Here is a 17,500-nt window from a genome sequence, read left to right as displayed (position 1 = left end):
CGCCGACCGCGCCCGCGCGACGCCGCTGTGCCTGCCCGGAGCTCGGACTGCGGCCAGATCAGACCCGTAGGACGCTGACTCGCCGGCTGCTGGGGCAGAGCGGATCGCCGCGGGGCGGGACGGTCACGGACGGAATTGTCGGGGGGACGCGGCTCGGGAAGAGCGAACTCGGCAACGGGGGGGTTGGCACGTCGGTTGGGCTAAGGCAGGCGGCTTAGGATAAACCGCGAGGGAACGGCGGGGTCCGGGGATGGGCGCCGTCGGCCCGGCGACTAGCGGTGACCCAGGCGGGAAGCTGCGCTCCGTCCGAGTCAGACTCGGTCGTCGCGGCCCGGCTGAGGCTCGCTCTTGTCGAGGGGCGCGGCGCTGCGCCGGCGACTTTGCCCGCGCGAGGCACGCTTTGCGATGGCCCGAGGCGGGAAGCTGCGCCCCGTCCGAGTCAGACTCGGTCGTTGCGGCCCGCCCGGTCACGCGATGCGGCCAGGATGCGGAGTTTTGCCGGCGCTGGGGGGATCCGGAAGGACGAAGGGGCGACGGTGGCGGTCACAGCTCGTCGCCTCCGTGACCCAGACGGGACTGTGCGCACCCCGAGTCAGACTCGGTTCGGCGCGGCCCGCTGCGGCCGGCTGGCGAGGTGAGATGTGGGCCATTGCCGCGCTCCCGACGAACCGTTCCGGGGGGCTGGTGACGTCGCGCGTTCGGCGCTGATGCTGCGACCGGGAGGGAAGCTGCGCCCCGTCCGAGTCAGACTCGGTCGTTGCGGCCCCCCCGAGCCCGCACGCCTCACGCGGAGGGGTCATACGCCCCGGCGGCCACGATAGACGCCTCCCGCTTCGCGGTGGTCGGGAAGGCGTGTGCGGATATGTGCGGAGGTTGGGACTCGGGCTTGGTCTTTGAGAAATCGGTTTCGCGGTCGACCGGCGCGGCCGGCGGACGCCCACGTGGCGTGCCGCAAGTCGGATCGCGCGCTCGGCCTCCGTGGATGGCCTCTGGGTGAGGTTGAGCCGGGGCGTCTCGGTTTCGCTGCCGTACGGTTCGCGCTAGGCCTGCGCGGGCGGCGCGGGGCGCGCGCGCTCGCGCGGCGGCCGTAGCGCTGGAGTGCGACCCGCAAGTGGGGAGGAACCGTCCACCCAACGCCGGCGGTAGCCGGGGCCGGTGGGGGCCCTACCAAGGCGGGTCATGGGCGCATGTCGGTCAGGTTATAAGAGTGTTGTTTTTTCGCTCCGGGCTAGAGCCGGGTGAGGTCGTCTCGAACCACGTGCCTGAAGGCCGCCTCGCGCCGGATTCGGCCCCGCTCATTCGTCGGAGTGACCGCCCGACGCGGGCATCGCTAGATTAGCCGTGGCCCCGATCCTTCCCCATCGACAGCCTTTCGCCCCCTGTGCTCCGGCCTGTTAATAGAGGCGGCCGGTACCCCTTCCTTGGATGAGAGAGAATCCTTAACGGACCATTCGCAGATTTTCGCCCGGCCTCTGTTTACCGAGGCGGCCGGTACCTCCGTCTGCCTTGGATGGACCGCATCCGCAGATTTTCGTCCGGCCTTAGCTTAAGGAGACGGCCGTTGCCTCCACACCTTGGAGATGATATTCGCTCCGGGCTAGAGCCGGGTGAGGTCGTCTCGAACCACGTGCCTGAAGGCCGCCTCGCGCCGGATTCGGCCCCGCTCATTCGTCGGAGTGACCGCCCGACGCGGGCATCGCTAGATTAGCCGTGGCCCCGATCCTTCCCCATCGACAGCCTTTCGCCCCCTGTACTCCGGCCTGTTAATAGAGGCGGCCGGTACCCCCACCTTGGATGAGCCAGAATCCTTGACGGACCATTCGCAGATTTTTGCCCGGGCTTTGTTTACCGAGGCGGCCGGTACCTCCGTCTGCCTTGGATGGACCGCATCCGCAGATTTTCGTCCGGCCTTAGCTTAAGGAGACGGCCGTTGCCTCCGATCCTCCGGGCTAGAGCCGGGTGAGGTCGTCTCGAACCACGTGCCTGAAGGCCGCCTACGCCGGATTCGGCCCCGCTCATTCGTCGGAGTGACCGCCCGACGCGGGCATCGCTAGATTAGCCGTGGCCCCGATCCTTCCCCATCGACAGCCTTTCGCCCCCTTCGCTCCGGCCTCTGAGGCGGCCGGTACCCCTTTCTTGGATGAGACAGAACCCTTGACGGGCCGTTCGCAGATTTTTGCCCGGGCTTTATTTACCGAGGCGGCCGGTACCTCCGTCTGCCTTGGATGGACCGCATCCGCAGATTTTCGTCCGGCCTTAGCTTAAGGAGACGGCCGTTGCCTCCGATCCTCCGGGCTAGAGCCGGGTGAGGTCGTCTCGAACCACGTGCCTGAAGGCCGCCTACGCCGGATTCGGCCCCGCTCATTCGTCGGAGTGACCGCCCGACGCGGGCATCGCTAGATTAGCCGTGGCCCCGATCCTTCCCCATCGACAGCCTTTCGCCCCCTTCGCTCCGGCCTCTGAGGCGGCCGGTACCCCTTTCTTGGATGAGAGAGAACCCTTGACGGGCCGTTCGCAGATTTTTGCCCGGGCTTTATTTACCGAGGCGGCCGGTACCTCCGTCTGCCTTGGATGGACCGCATCCGCAGATTTTCGTCCGGCCTTAGCTTAAGGAGACGGCCGTTGCCTCCGATCCTCCGGGCTAGAGCCGGGTGAGGTCGTCTCGAACCACGTGCCTGAAGGCCGCCTACGCCGGATTCGGCCCCGCTCATTCGTCGGAGTGACCGCCCGACGCGGGCATCGCTAGATTAGCCGTGGCCCCGATCCTTCCCCATCGACAGCCTTTCGCCCCCTTCGCTCCGGCCTCTGAGGCGGCCGGTACCCCTTTCTTGGATGAGACAGAACCCTTGACGGGCCGTTCGCAGATTTTTGCCCGGGCTTTATTTACCGAGGCGGCCGGTACCTCCGTCTGCCTTGGATGGACCGCATCCGCAGATTTTCGTCCGGCCTTAGCTTAAGGAGACGGCCGTTGCCTCCGATCCTCCGGGCTAGAGCCGGGTGAGGTCGTCTCGAACCACGTGCCTGAAGGCCGCCTCGCGCCGGATTCGGCCCCGCTCATTCGTCGGAGTGACCGCCCGACGCGGGCATCGCTAGATTAGCCGTGGCCCCGATCCTTCCCCATCGACAGCCTTTCGCCCCCTTCGCTCCGGCCTCTGAGGCGGCCGGTACCCCTTTCTTGGATGAGACAGAACCCTTGACGGGCCGTTCGCAGATTTTTGCCCGGCCTGTGTTTAAGGAGGCGGCCGGTACCTCCCTCCTTGGATGACCAACAACCCTTGACGGGCCATTCGCAGATTTTTGCCCGGCCTGTGTTTAAGGAGGCGGCCGGTACCTCCCTCCTTGGATGACCAACAACCCTTGACGGGCCATTCGCAGATTTTTGCCCGGCCTGTGTTTAAGGAGGCGGCCGGTACCTCCCTCCTTGGATGACCAACAACCCTTGACGGGCCATTCGCAGATTTTTGCCCGGCCTGTGTTTAAGGAGGCGGCCGGTACCTCCCACCTTGGATGACCCACTACCCTTGACGGGCCCATTCGCAGATTTTTGCCCGGCCTGTGTTTAGGGAGGCGACCGGTCCTCCGTAGCTTGATCGGATTTCCCTTCCGGCCTGTGTTTAAGGAGGCGGCCGGTCCTCCGTAGCTTGACCGGATTTCCCTTCCAGCCTGTGTTTAAGGAGGCGGCTGGTCCTCCCCGGTCGGTTGCCAAGCGACCGGGACCCGCAAGTGGGCAGGAACCGTCCACCCAACGCCGGCGAGCCGGGGCCGGTGGGGGCCCTACCAAGGCGGGTCTAACTTCAGGCGGTGCAAACGGGGGAGGGGGGTAAGGACGGCTGCCGGGAGCAGACAGCCGTCCCCGGGAGGGGGTAGTAGCTTCGCGGCGGCCGCCGGGAGCAGACGGCCGTCCGCGCATTCTGCCAATGCCTGTAGGACTTTGAATATTTCACAGCCGTGCTGTGGCACTTAGAAAATTTTTCAGAGACGTGGCACTTAGAAAGTTTTTCAGAGATGTGGCACTTTGAAAGTTTTTGAGAGATGTGGCACTTTGAAAGTTTTTGAGAGATGTGGCACTTAGAAATTTTTTGAGAGATGTGGCACTTAGAAATTTTTTGAGAGATGTGGCACTTTGAAAATTTTTGAGAAATGTGGCACTTAGAAAATTTTCTCTCTCTCTCTGGAAGTGCCGTGCCTTCTTCAGTTCTGCTATCCGAGCAGGGGACGCTTGCTGGCGGCCGTTACCAGCGCTCGGACCAGGCCCAATTGATTTGCATGGAAAACAATTGCGTCCCCCATGCTCGTTCTGACTATATTTTGCGAAAGGGGGGTAAAGTGATGAGTACACTAAGTGGGGGGACCAACCCATGTACTCTAGAAAAAGTACATGGGTTGACAAAAGACCAGTTGGTAATGCACCCCTGGTACCCAAACCCCTGGTACCTTTAGGCACTTAGAAAAAATTTCGCCCAAATTTGGAGGTCGCTCCAGGGGAAGAGGCCGAATTTTCGCCTATTACGGCCGACCGCGGGAACCAGCCGAGGCGGACGCTTTTCGGCGCAAGAGCCGTTGGCACTTAGAAAATATTCGCTAAACTTCAAAGGACCTCCAGGGGAAGAGGCCGAATTGTCACTTTTTCTGGCCGACATCGGGAACCAGCCGAGTCGGACTCTTTACGGCGGAGCAGCCGTTGGCACTTAGAAAATATTCGCCAAACTCGGCCGGACTTCCAGGGGAAGAGGCCGAATTGTCACTTGTTCTGCCCGACATCGGGAACCAGCCGAGTCGGACACTTTAAGGCGGAGCAGCCGTTGGCACTTAGAAAATATTCGCCAAACTTGAACGGACCTCCAGGGGAAGAGGCCGAATTTTCACCTGTTCTGGCCGACATCGGGAACCAGCCGAGTCGGACGCTTTAAGGCGGAGCAGCCGTTGGCACTTAGAAAATATTCCCCAAACTTGAACGGACCTCCAGGGGAAGAGGCCGAATTTTCACTTGTTCTGGCCGACATCGGGAACCAGCCGAGTCGGACGCTTTAAGGCGGAGCAGCCGTTGGCACTTAGAAAATATTCGTTAAACTTCAACTGACCTCCAGGGGAAGAGGCCGAATTTCCACTTATTCTGGCCGACATCGGGAACCAGCCGAGTCGGACGCTTTACGGCGGAGCAGCCGTTGGCACTTAGGAAATATTCGCCTTAACTCGGCCGGACTTCCAGGGGAAGAGGCCGGATTTTCACTTGTTCTGGCCGACATCGGGAACCAGCCGAGTCGGACTCTTTACGGCGGAACAGCCGTTGGCACTTAGGAAATATTCGCCGAACTCGGCCGGACTTCCAGGGGAAGAGGCCGATTTTTCACTTGTTCTGGCCGACATCGGGAACCAGCCGAGTCGGACCCTTTACGGCGGAACAGCCGTTGGCACTTAGGAAATATTTGCCTTAACTCGGCCGGACTTCCAGGGGAAGAGGCCGGATTTTCACTTGTTCTGGCCGACATCGGGAACCGGCCGAGTCGGACACTTTAAGGCTGAGCAGCCGTTGGCACTTAGGAAATATTCGCCTTAACTCGGCCGGACTTCCAGGGGAAGAGGCCGGATTTTCACTTGTTCTGGCCGACATCGGGAACCAGCCGAGTCGGACACTTTAAGGCTGAGCAGCCGTTGGCACTTAGGAAATATTCGCCTTAACTCGGCCGGACTTCCAGGGGAAGAGGCCGGATTTTCACTTGTTCTGGCCGACATCGGGAACCAGCCGAGTCGGACTCTTTACGGCGGAACAGCCGTTGGCACTTAGGAAATATTTGCCTTAACTCGGCCGGACTTCCAGGGGAAGAGGCCGAATTTTCACTTGTTCTGGCCGACATCGGGAACCAGCCGAGTCGGACTCTTTACGGCGGAACAGCCGTTGGCACTTAGGAAATATTCGCCGAACTTGGCCGGACTTCCAGGGGAAGAGGCCGATTTTTCACTTGTTCTGGCCGACATCGGGAACCAGCCGAGTCGGACTCTTTACGGCGGAACAGCCGTTGGCACTTAGGAAATATTTGCCTTAACTCGGCCGGACTTCCAGGGGAAGAGGCCGAATTTTCACTTGTTCTGGCCGACATCGGGAACCAGCCGAGTCGGACTCTTTACGGCGGAACAGCCGTTGGCACTTAGGAAATATTCGCCGAACTTGGCCGGACTTCCAGGGGAAGAGGCCGATTTTTCACTTGTTCTGGCCGACATCGGGAACCAGCCGAGTCGGACCCTTTACGGCGGAACAGCCGTTGGCACTTGGGAAATATTTGCCTTAACTCGGCCGGACTTCCAGGGGAAGAGGCCGATTTTTCACTTGTTCTGGCCGACATCGGGAACCAGCCGAGTCGGACTCTTTACGGCGGAACAGCCGTTGGCACTTAGGAAATATTTGCCTTAACTCGGCCGGACTTCCAGGGGAAGAGGCCGAATTTTCACTTGTTCTGGCCGACATCGGGAACCAGCCGAGTCGGACTCTTTACGGCGGAACAGCCGTTGGCACTTAGGAAATATTCGCCGAACTCGGCCGGACTTCCAGGGGAAGAGGCCGATTTTTCACTTGTTCTGGCCGACATCGGGAACCAGCCGAGTCGGACCCTTTACGGCGGAACAGCCGTTGGCACTTAGGAAATATTTGCCTTAACTCGGCCGGACTTCCAGGGGAAGAGGCCGGATTTTCACTTGTTCTGGCCGACATCGGGAACCGGCCGAGTCGGACACTTTAAGGCTGAGCAGCCGTTGGCACTTAGGAAATATTCGCCTTAACTCGGCCGGACTTCCAGGGGAAGAGGCCGGATTTTCACTTGTTCTGGCCGACATCGGGAACCAGCCGAGTCGGACACTTTAAGGCTGAGCAGCCGTTGGCACTTAGGAAATATTCGCCTTAACTCGGCCGGACTTCCAGGGGAAGAGGCCGGATTTTCACTTGTTCTGGCCGACATCGGGAACCAGCCGAGTCGGACTCTTTACGGCGGAACAGCCGTTGGCACTTAGGAAATATTTGCCTTAACTCGGCCGGACTTCCAGGGGAAGAGGCCGAATTTTCACTTGTTCTGGCCGACATCGGGAACCAGCCGAGTCGGACTCTTTACGGCGGAACAGCCGTTGGCACTTAGGAAATATTCGCCGAACTTGGCCGGACTTCCAGGGGAAGAGGCCGATTTTTCACTTGTTCTGGCCGACATCGGGAACCAGCCGAGTCGGACTCTTTACGGCGGAACAGCCGTTGGCACTTAGGAAATATTTGCCTTAACTCGGCCGGACTTCCAGGGGAAGAGGCCGAATTTTCACTTGTTCTGGCCGACATCGGGAACCAGCCGAGTCGGACTCTTTACGGCGGAACAGCCGTTGGCACTTAGGAAATATTCGCCGAACTTGGCCGGACTTCCAGGGGAAGAGGCCGATTTTTCACTTGTTCTGGCCGACATCGGGAACCAGCCGAGTCGGACCCTTTACGGCGGAACAGCCGTTGGCACTTGGGAAATATTTGCCTTAACTCGGCCGGACTTCCAGGGGAAGAGGCCGATTTTTCACTTGTTCTGGCCGACATCGGGAACCAGCCGAGTCGGACTCTTTACGGCGGAACAGCCGTTGGCACTTAGGAAATATTTGCCTTAACTCGGCCGGACTTCCAGGGGAAGAGGCCGAATTTTCACTTGTTCTGGCCGACATCGGGAACCAGCCGAGTCGGACTCTTTACGGCGGAACAGCCGTTGGCACTTAGAAAATATTCGTTAAACTTCAACTGACCTCCAGGGGAAGAGGCCGAATTTTCACTTGTTCTGGCCGACATCGGGAACCAGCCGAGTCGGACTCTTTACGGCGGAACAGCCGTTGGCACTTAGAAAATATTCGTTAAACTTCAACTGACCTCCAGGGGAAGAGGCCGAATTTTCACTTGTTCTGGCCGACATCGGGAACCAGCCGAGTCGGACGCTTTTCGGCGGAGCAGCCGTTGGCACTTAGAAAATATTCGTTAATCTTGAACGGACCTCCAGGGGAAGAGGCCGAATTTCCACTTATTCTGGCCGACATCGGGAACCAGCCGAGTCGGACGCTTTACGGCGGAGCAGCCGTTGGCACTTAGGAAATATTTGCCTTAACTCGGCCGGACTTCCAGGGGAAGAGGCCGATTTTTCACTTGTTCTGGCCGACATCGGGAACCAGCCGAGTCGACACTTTACGGCGGAGCAGCCGTTGGCACTTAGGAAATATTCGCCAAAATGTTCCGGACCTCCAGGGGAAGAGGCCGAATTTTCACTTGTTCTGGCCGACCGGGGGAACCGGCCGAGGCGGACACTTTACGGCGGAGCACCCGTTGGCACTTAGAAAATATTCGCCAAAATGTTCCGGACCTCCAGGGAAAGAGGCCGAATTTTCGCTCGTTCGGGCCGACCGGGAGAACCGGCCGAGGCGGACACTTTACGGCGGTTGAGCCGTTGGCACTTAGGAAATATTCGCCAAAATGTTCCGGACCTCCAGGGGAAGAGGCCGAATTTTCACTTGTTCTGGCCGACCGGGGGAACCAGCCGAGGCGGACACTTTACGGCGGAGCACCCGTTGGCACTTAGAAAATATTCGCCAAAATGTTCCGGACCTCCAGGGAAAGAGGCCGAATTTTCGCTCGTTCGGGCCGACCGGGAGAACCGGCCGAGGCGGACACTTTACGGCGGTTGAGCCGTTGGCACTTAGAAATTATTCAGACTTCCATCAAACACACATCGGCCTTTTGCCGTCACTGCCCGGGATGGGCACCGTGGTAGCTCGGACAGTTCGTGTGACAGCTTCCGCTGGCACTTAGACAATTTTTAAAATGAAAATAAACAGTTCTGCACATACGTGCCGACTATATTTTGCGAAAGGGGGGTAAAGTTGATGAGTACACTAACTGGGGGGACCAAGTACATAAAGCCTACCCCTGGTACCTCAGAGAGGCCGAATTGACACATTTTGTGTCCGACCGCGGGAACCAGCCGAGGCGGACGCTTTTCGGCGCAAGAGCCGTTGGCACTTAGAAAATATTCGTTAATCTTGAACGGACCTCCAGGGGAAGAGGCCGAATTTTCACTTGTTCTGGCCGACATCGGGAACCAGCCGAGTCGGACGCTTTACGGCGGAGCAGCCGTTGGCACTTAGGAAATATTCGTTAATCTTGAACGGACCTCCAGGGGAAGAGGCCGAATTTTCACTTGTTCTGGCCGACATCGGGAACCAGCCGAGTCGGACGCTTTACGGCGGAGCAGCCGTTGGCACTTAGAAAATATTCGTTAAACTTCAACTGACCTCCAGGGGAAGAGGCCGAATTTCCACTTGTTCTGGCCGACATCGGGAACCAGCCGAGTCGGACGCTTTACGGCGGAAGAGCCGATGGCACTTAGAAAATATTCGTTAAACTTGACAGGACCTCCAGGGGAAGAGGCCGAATTTTCGCTCGTTCAGGCCCGACCGGAGGAACCGGCCGAGTCGGACACCTTACGGCGGAAGAGCCGATGGCACTTAGAAAATATTCGCCAAAATGTTTCCGGACCTCCAGGGGAAGAGGCCGAATTTTCACTTGTTCAGGGCCGACCGGAGGAACCGGCCGAGTCGGACACCTTACGGCGGAAGAGCCGATGGCACTTAGAAAATATTCGTTAAACTTGACAGGACCTCCAGGGGAAGAGGCCGAATTTTCGCTCGTTCAGGCCGACCGGAGGAACCGGCCGAGTCGGACACCTTACGGCGGAAGAGCCGATGGCACTTAGAAAATATTCGTTAAACTTGACAGGACCTCCAGGGGAAGAGGCCGAATTTTCGCTCGTTCAGGCCGACCGGAGGAACCGGCCGAGTCGGACACCTTACGGCGGAAGAGCCGATGGCACTTAGAAAAATATTCGTTAACTTGACAGGACCTCCAGGGGAAGAGGCCGAATTTTCGCTCGTTCAGGCCGACCGGAGGAACCGGCCGAGTCGGACACATTACGGCGGAGAGCCGATGGCACTTAGAAAATATTCGTTAAACTTGACAGGACCTCCAGGGAAGAGGCCGAATTTTCGCTCGTTCAGGGCCGACCGGAGGAACCGGCCGGGTCGGACACCTTACGGCGGAAGAGCCGATGGCACTTAGAAAATATTCGCCAAAATGTTCCGGACCTCCAGGGGAAGAGGCCGAATTTTCACTTGTTCAGGCCGACCGGAGGAACGGCCCGGGTCGGACACGTTACGGCGGAACAGCCGTTGGCACTTAGAAAATATTCGTCAAAGTCGTCCGGACCTCCAGGGGAAGAGGCCGAATTTTCCGCTCGTTCGGGCCGACCGGAGGAACCGGCCGGGTCGGACACGTTACGGCGCAACAGCCGTTCGCACTTAGAAAATATTCGTTAAACTCACAGGACCTCCAGGGGAAGAGGCCGAATTTTCGCTCGTTCGGGGCCGACCGGAGGAACCGGCCGGGTCGGACACGTTACGGCGCAACAGCCGTTCGCACTTAGAAAATATTCGCCAAAGTCGTCCGGACCTCCAGGGGAAGAGGCCGAATTTTCGCTCGTTCGGGCCGACCGGAGGAACCAGCCGGGTCGGACACGTTACGGCGCAACAGCCGTTGGCACTTTGAAAATATTCGCCAAAATGTTCCGGACCTCCAGGGGAAGAGGCCGAATTTTCGCTCGTTCGGGCCGACCGGAGGAACCGGCCGGGTCGGACACGTTACGGCGCAACAGCCGTTGGCACTTTGAAAATATTCGCCAAAATGTTCCGGACCTCCAGGGGAAGAGGCCGGAATTTTCGCTCGTTCAAGCCGACCGGAGGAACCAGCCGGGTCGGACACGTTACGGCGCAACAGCCGTTGGCACTTTGAAAATATTCGCCAAAATGTTCCGGACCTCCAGGGGAAGAGGCCGAATTTTCGCTCGTTCTAAGCCGACCGGAGGAACCAGCCGGGTCGGACACGTTACGGCGCAACAGCCGTTGGCACTTTGAAAATATTCGCCAAAATGTTCCGGACCTCCAGGGGGAAGAGGCCGAATTTTCGCTCGTTCGGGGCCGACCGGAGGAACCGGCCGGGTCGGACACGTTACGGCGCAACAGCCGTTGGCACTTTGAAAATATTCGCCAAAATGTTCCCGGACCTCCAGGGGAAGAGGGCCGAATTTTCGCTCGTTCGGGCCGACCGGAGGAACCGGCCGGGGTCGGACACTTTACGGCGCAACAGCCGTTGGCACTTTGAAAATATTCGCCAAAATGTTCCGGACCTCCAGGGGAAGAGGCCGAATTTTCGCTCGTTCGGGCCGACCGGAGGAACCGGCCGGGGTCGGACACTTTACGGCGCAACAGCCGTTGGCACTTTGAAAATATTCGCCAAAATGTTCCGGACCTCCAGGGGAAGAGGCCGAATTTTCGCTCGTTCGGGCCGACCGGGAGAACCAGCCGAGGCGGACACTTTACGGCGCAACAGCCGTTGGCACTTTGAAAATATTCGCCAAAATGTTCCGGACCTCCAGGGAAGAGGCCGAATTTTCGCTCGTTCGGGCCGACCGGGAGAACCAGCCGAGGCGGACACTTTACGGCGGTTGAGCCGTTGGCACTTAGAAATTATTCAGACTTCCATCAAACACACATCGGCCTTTTGCCGTCACTGCCCGGGATGGGCACCGTGGTAGCTCGGACAGTTCGTGTGACAGCTTCCGCTGGCACTTAGAAAATTTTTAAAATGAAAATAAACAGTTCTGCACATACGTGCCGACTATATTTTGCGAAAGGGGGGTAAAGTGATGAGTACACTACTGGGGGGGACCAAGTACATAAAGGCCCACCCCTGGTACCTCAGAGAGGCCGAATTTTCGAATTCTGAGGCCGAGCTGGGGAACCAGACGAGGCGGACACTTTTTCCGAGCGAGAGCCGATGGCAACTTAGAAAATTTTCGGCTAAGTCGGCAGGACTTCCAGAGCGAGAGGCCGAATATTTCGTCATCTGTGGCCGACCGGGGAACCAGCGAAGGCGGATAGGCGGTCACGGATGTCCCGCCGGCTGGTCCGCGGGCCAATTTGGGTCCCGTAATTTAGCGGCACGCCGGCCGGGGAACCAGCGCAGGCGGATAGGCGGTCACGGAGGTCCCGCCGGCTGGTCCGCGGGCCAATTTTGGTCCCGTAAGTGAGCGGCCGCGGCCCGGAATACACGCCGACCGGGGAACCAGCGAAGGCGGATAGGCGGTCACGGAGGTCCCGCCGGCTGGTCCGCGGGCCAATTGGGGTCCCGTAAATTAGCGGTCGCGGCCCGGAATTCGCGCCGGCCGGGGAACCAGCGCAGGCGGATAGGCGGTCACGGAGGTCCCGCCGGCTGGTCCGCGGGCCAATCGGGGTCCCGTAAGTTAGCGGTCGCGGCCCGGAATTCGCGCCGGCCGGGGAACCAGCGCAGGCGGATAGGCGGTCACGGAGGTCCCGCCGGCTGGTCCGCGGGCCAATCGGGGTCCCGTAAGTTAGCGGTCGCGGCCCGGAATTCGCGCCGGCCGGGGAACCAGCGCAGGCGGATAGGCGGTCACGGAGGTCCCGCCGGCTGGTCCGCGGGCCAATCGGGGTCCCGTAAGTTAGCGGTCGCGGCCCGGAATTCGCGCCGGCCGGGGAACCAGCGCAGGCGGATAGGCGGTCACGGAGGTCCCGCCGGCTGGTCCGCGGGCCAATCGGGGTCCCGTAAGTTAGCGGTCGCGGCCCGGAATTCGCGCCGGCCGGGGAACCAGCGCAGGCGGATAGGCGGTCACGGAGGTCCCGCCGGCTGGTCCGCGGGCCAATCGGGGTCCCGTAAGTTAGCGGTCGCGGCCCGGAATTCGCGCCGGCCCGCAGCCACCGCCAGGCGGATAGGCGGTCACGGAGGTCCCGCCGGCCGGTCCGCGGGGGGAACTGCGCCCTCTGGCGGACACGCTATTGTAAATGAATGGGGTTTGGCACTTAGTGCATTTTTCGCCGAAGCCGACGAGCGCTCCGGGCGAGGAGGCCGGATTCTCGCCATCCGTGGCCGGCCGGGGAACCGGCCAAGGCGGATAGGCGGTCACGGGGGTCCCGCCGGCTGGTCCGCGGGCCAATTGGGGTCCCGTAAGTTAGCGGTCGCGGCCCGGAATCCGCGCCGGCCAGCAGCCACCGGGAGGCGGATAGGCTGTCACGGAGGTCCCGCCGGCTGGTCCGCGGGCCATTTAGGGTCCCGTAGGTGAGCGGTCGCGGCCCGGAATCCAGGCCGGCCAGGAGGCACCGCCAGGCGGATAGGCGGTCACGGAGGTCCCGCCAGCTGGTCCGCGGGCCATTTATGGTCCCGTAAGTTAGCGGTCGCGGCCCGGAATCCACGCCGGCCAGGAGGCACCGGCAGGCGGCATGGGCGGTCACGGAGGTCCCGCCAGCTGGTCCGCGGGCCGTTTAGGGTCCCGTAAGTTAGCGGTCGCGGCCCGGAATCCACGCCGGCCAGGAGGCACCGCCAGGCGGGTAGGCTGTCACGGAGGTCCCGCCAGCTGGTCCGCGGGCCAATTAGGGTCCCGTAAGTTAGCGGTCGCGGCCCGGAATCCGCGCCGGCCAGCAGCCACCGCCAGGCGGGTAGGCTGTCACGGAGGTCCCGCCGGCCGGTCCGCGGGCCAATCAGGGTCCCGTAAGTGAGCGGTCGCGGCCCGGAATGCACGCCGGCCAGCAGGCACCGCCAGGCGGATAGGCGGTCACGGAGGTCCCGCCGGCCGGTCCGCGGGCCAATCAGGGTCCCGTAAGTGAGCGGTCGCGGCCCGGAATGCACGCCGGCCAGGAGGCACCGCCAGGCGGATAGGCGGTCACGGAGGTCCCGCCGGCCGGTCCGCTGGCCAATTACCTCCAGCCGAGCGGATATGAACTTTATTAGCACCTTCTACGAGATGGCGGAGCCTTATTCGACAACCAGCACCTCGGCTTAGCATTTTCCACGGCCCGCTGATCTTCCAGAAGACGTCCAGCCGGTTTCCTCCTCACATTTTAAGCCGGCCGAGGCTTCCGGCACCCCGGCTAAGCTTTCTCCACGGCCCGCTGAGCTTCCAGAAGACCTCCAGCCGGTTCTCCCGGTGCTTTCCTCCTCACGTTTTAAGCCGGCCGAGGCTTCCGGCACCCCGGCTAAGCTTTTTCCCACGGCCCGCTGAGCTTCCAGGGGACCTCCGGCCGGTTCTCCGCGCGCTTTCCTCCTCACTTTTAAGCCGGCCGAGGCTCCAGGCACCTCGGCTAAGCGTTTTGAACGGCCCGCTGAGCTTCCAGGGGACCTCCAGCCGGTTCTCCGCGCGCCCCCCTCCCAACTTTTTAAGCCGGCCGAGGCTCCAGGCACCCCGGCCAAGCCTTTCCCACGGCCCGCTGAGCTTCCAGGGGACCTCCAGCCGGTTCTCCGCGCGCCCCCCTCCCACCTTTTTAAGCCGGCCGAGGCTCCAGGCACCCCGGCCAAGCCTTTCCCACGGCCCGCTGAGCTTCCAGGGGACATCCAGCCGGTTCTCCGCGCGCCCCCCTCCTAACTCGACGCCCGAGGAGGCTCCAGGCACCCCGGCTGAGCCTTTTCGGCGGCCCGCTGATCTCCCGGAGGTCGCAACGGGGAATTGCCTCCCTCTCGCGGACACGGCGCGTAAATGCACCGCCTCTCGCACTTGGCGCACACTCACTCGCATCGCTACGCCTCCCGCGGCACTTTAAGCGACCGGGACCACCGCGAGCGCGGGCGATGACTAAGAGGCTCCCCGGCCGGCCTCGCGGAGCTCCGACGCTCCCCCGCGGGACTTCCGGCGGCCGGCCGGAGCCTCGGCACGGCTGCCGCACTCCCTAATAACACCCCGCGGGCCCCCGCGAGCCGAACGCTCGCTGCCGCGGGCGACCCGTGGTACCCCACGTGCCGAGGCGGACGCGTGACGGCGCGGGAGCCCTCGGCACTATATCACGGTCACGCATGTAGTCAAATCGTGTAAAATCACCGTTAGTTTATTCACAATATACGTAATAATTAAATACATATCAACACCGCGTATATTATTAATAAACATATGTATGTATTTATTTAATAATTAAATAAATATTAACATCGCGTATAATCATGCGGGCTCCGGGGGAAGGGGCCGATTTTTCGCCGTTCGTGGCCGACCGGGGAACCGGCGAAGGCGGACGCATCGCGGCGCGAGAGCCGTTGGCACTTTGGAAAAAAATAAAATAAAATTCGCCGACCGGGCTCCGGGGAAGAGGCCGATTTTTGGCCGTTCGTGGCCGACTTGGGAACCGGCGAAGGCGGACGCATCGCGGCGCGAGAGCCGTTGGCACTTTGAAAAAAAAAAAAAAAAAAAAAAAAAAAAAAAATTCGCCCACCGGGCTCCGGGGGAAGAGGCCGGCTTTTCGCCGTTCGCGGCCGACCGGGGAACCGGCGAAGGCGGACGCGCTCTCCAACGAGCCCCGCCGGCCGGAGGAAGTGCGCCCTCTGGCGGACACGCCGTTGTAAATGAATGGGGTTTGGCACTTAGTGCATTTTTCGCCCAAGTCGAAGCGCGCTCCGGGCGAGGAGGCCGGATTCTCGCCACCCGTGGCCGGCCGGGGAACCGGCCAAGGCGGATAGGCTTTCACGGAGGTCCCGCCGGCTGGTCCGCGGGCCGATTAGGGTCCCGCGACGTGAGCGGTGGCGGTCCGGAATCCAGGCCGGCCAGGAGGCACCGCCAGGCGGATAGGCTTTCACGGAGGTCCCGCCGGCTGGTCCGCGGGCCGATTAGGGTCCCGCGAGTGAGCGGTGGCGGTCCGGAATCCAGGCCGGCCAGGAGGCACCGCCAGGCGGATAGGCTTTCACGGAGGTCCCGCCGGCTGGTCCGCGGGCCGATTAGGGTCCCGCGAGTGAGCGGTGGCGGTCCGGAATCCAGGCCGGCCAGGAGGCACCGCCAGGCGGATAGGCTTTCACGGAGGACCCGCCGGCTGGTCCGCGGGCCGATTAGGGTCCCGCGAGTGAGCGGTCGCGGTCCGGAATCCAGGCCGGCCAGGAGGCACCGCCAGGCGGATAGGCTTTCACGGAGGACCCGCCGGCTGGTCCGCGGGCCGATTAGGGTCCCGCGAGTGAGCGGTCGCGGTCCGGAATCCAGGCCGGCCAGGAGGCACCGCCAGGCGGATACACTCTCTAACGAGCCCCGCCGGCTGGTCCGCCGGGGGAAGTGCGCCCTCTGGCGGACACGCCGTTGTAAATGAATGGGGTTTGGCACTTAGTGCATTTTTCGACCAGCGGCAACGCAGGCTGACGGGCGGCCGCTTCCACGGGCCGGCACTACTCTACGGAGGCGCTAGCCGCCTCCGGTGGGGGCCGTGTGATCTCGCTGGATGCCCGAGGACCTTCCGCCAGGCCCGGCCCCAGCTTTTGCGCGCGCCCGGTCCTATTACCTGGTGGAAGCTGGAGGCCGGGGCTCGGCAGCTCGCTGCCCGGGGGACCTTCCGCGAGGCCCGGCCGCAGCTTTTACGCACGGCCGCTGCTATTCTCTGGCTCCGGCTTCGTCCCGGAGGGTGCTTGGGGAACGGCGGCGCACACCGCGAACGGCCGGTGGCGGTCGGCTGGTGGCGGTCGGGGGTGGCGCTTGGGGATGGCGCTTGGGGATGGTGGCGGTCGGCTGGTGGCGGTCGGCTGGTGGCGGTCGCCTTGTGGCGGTCGGGGGTGGCGCTTGGGGATGGTGGCTGTCGCCTTGTGGCGGTCGCCTTGTGGCGGTCGGGGGGTGGCGGTCGGGGATGGCGCTTGGGGATGGTGGCGGTCGGCTGGTGGCGGTCGGCTGGTGGCGGTCGGGGGTGGCGCTTGGGGATGGTGGCTGTCGCCTTGTGGCGGTCGGCTGGTGGCGGTCGGCTGGTGGCGGTCGGGGGTGGCGCTTGGGGATGGTGGCTGTCGCCTTGTGGCGGTCGGCTGGTGGCGGTCGCCTTGTGGCGGTCGGGGGGTGGCGGTCGGGGATGGCGCTTGGGGATGGTGGCTGTCACCTTGTGGCGGTCGGCTGGTGGCGGTCGGCTGGTGGCGGTCGCCTTGTGGCGGTCGGGGGGTGGCGGTCGGGGATGGCGCTTGGGGATGGTGGCGGTCGGCTGGTGGCGGTCGGCTGGTGGCGGTCGGCTGGTGGCGGTCGGGGGTGGCGCTTGGCGATGGTGGCTGTCGCCTTGTGGCGGTCGCCTTGTGGCGGTCGGGGGGTGGCGGTCGGGGATGGCGCTTGGGGATGGTGGCGGTCGGCTGGTGGCGGTCGGCTGGTGGCGGTCGGGGGTGGCGCTTGGGGATGGTGGCTGTCGCCTTGTGGCGGTCGGCTGGTGGCGGTCGCCTTGTGGCGGTCGGGGGGTGGCGGTCGGGGATGGCGCTTGGGGATGGTGGCTGTCGCCTTGTGGCGGTCGGCTGGTGGCGGTCGCCTTGTGGCGGTCGGGGGTGGCGCTTGGGGATGGTGGCTGTCGCCTTGTGGCGGTCGGCTGGTGGCGGTCGCCTTGTGGCGGTCGGGGGGTGGCGGTCGGGGATGGCGCTTGGGGATGGTGGCTGTCGCCTTGTGGCGGTCGGCTG

The sequence above is a fragment of the Syngnathus scovelli genome, unplaced genomic scaffold, assembly GCF_024217435.2.
Source record: "Syngnathus scovelli strain Florida unplaced genomic scaffold, RoL_Ssco_1.2 HiC_scaffold_62, whole genome shotgun sequence".
In the NCBI taxonomy this organism is placed as follows: domain Eukaryota; kingdom Metazoa; phylum Chordata; class Actinopteri; order Syngnathiformes; family Syngnathidae; genus Syngnathus; species Syngnathus scovelli.
The sequence above is the reverse complement of the archived record's forward strand: the minus strand, read 5'-3'. Positions refer to the sequence as shown.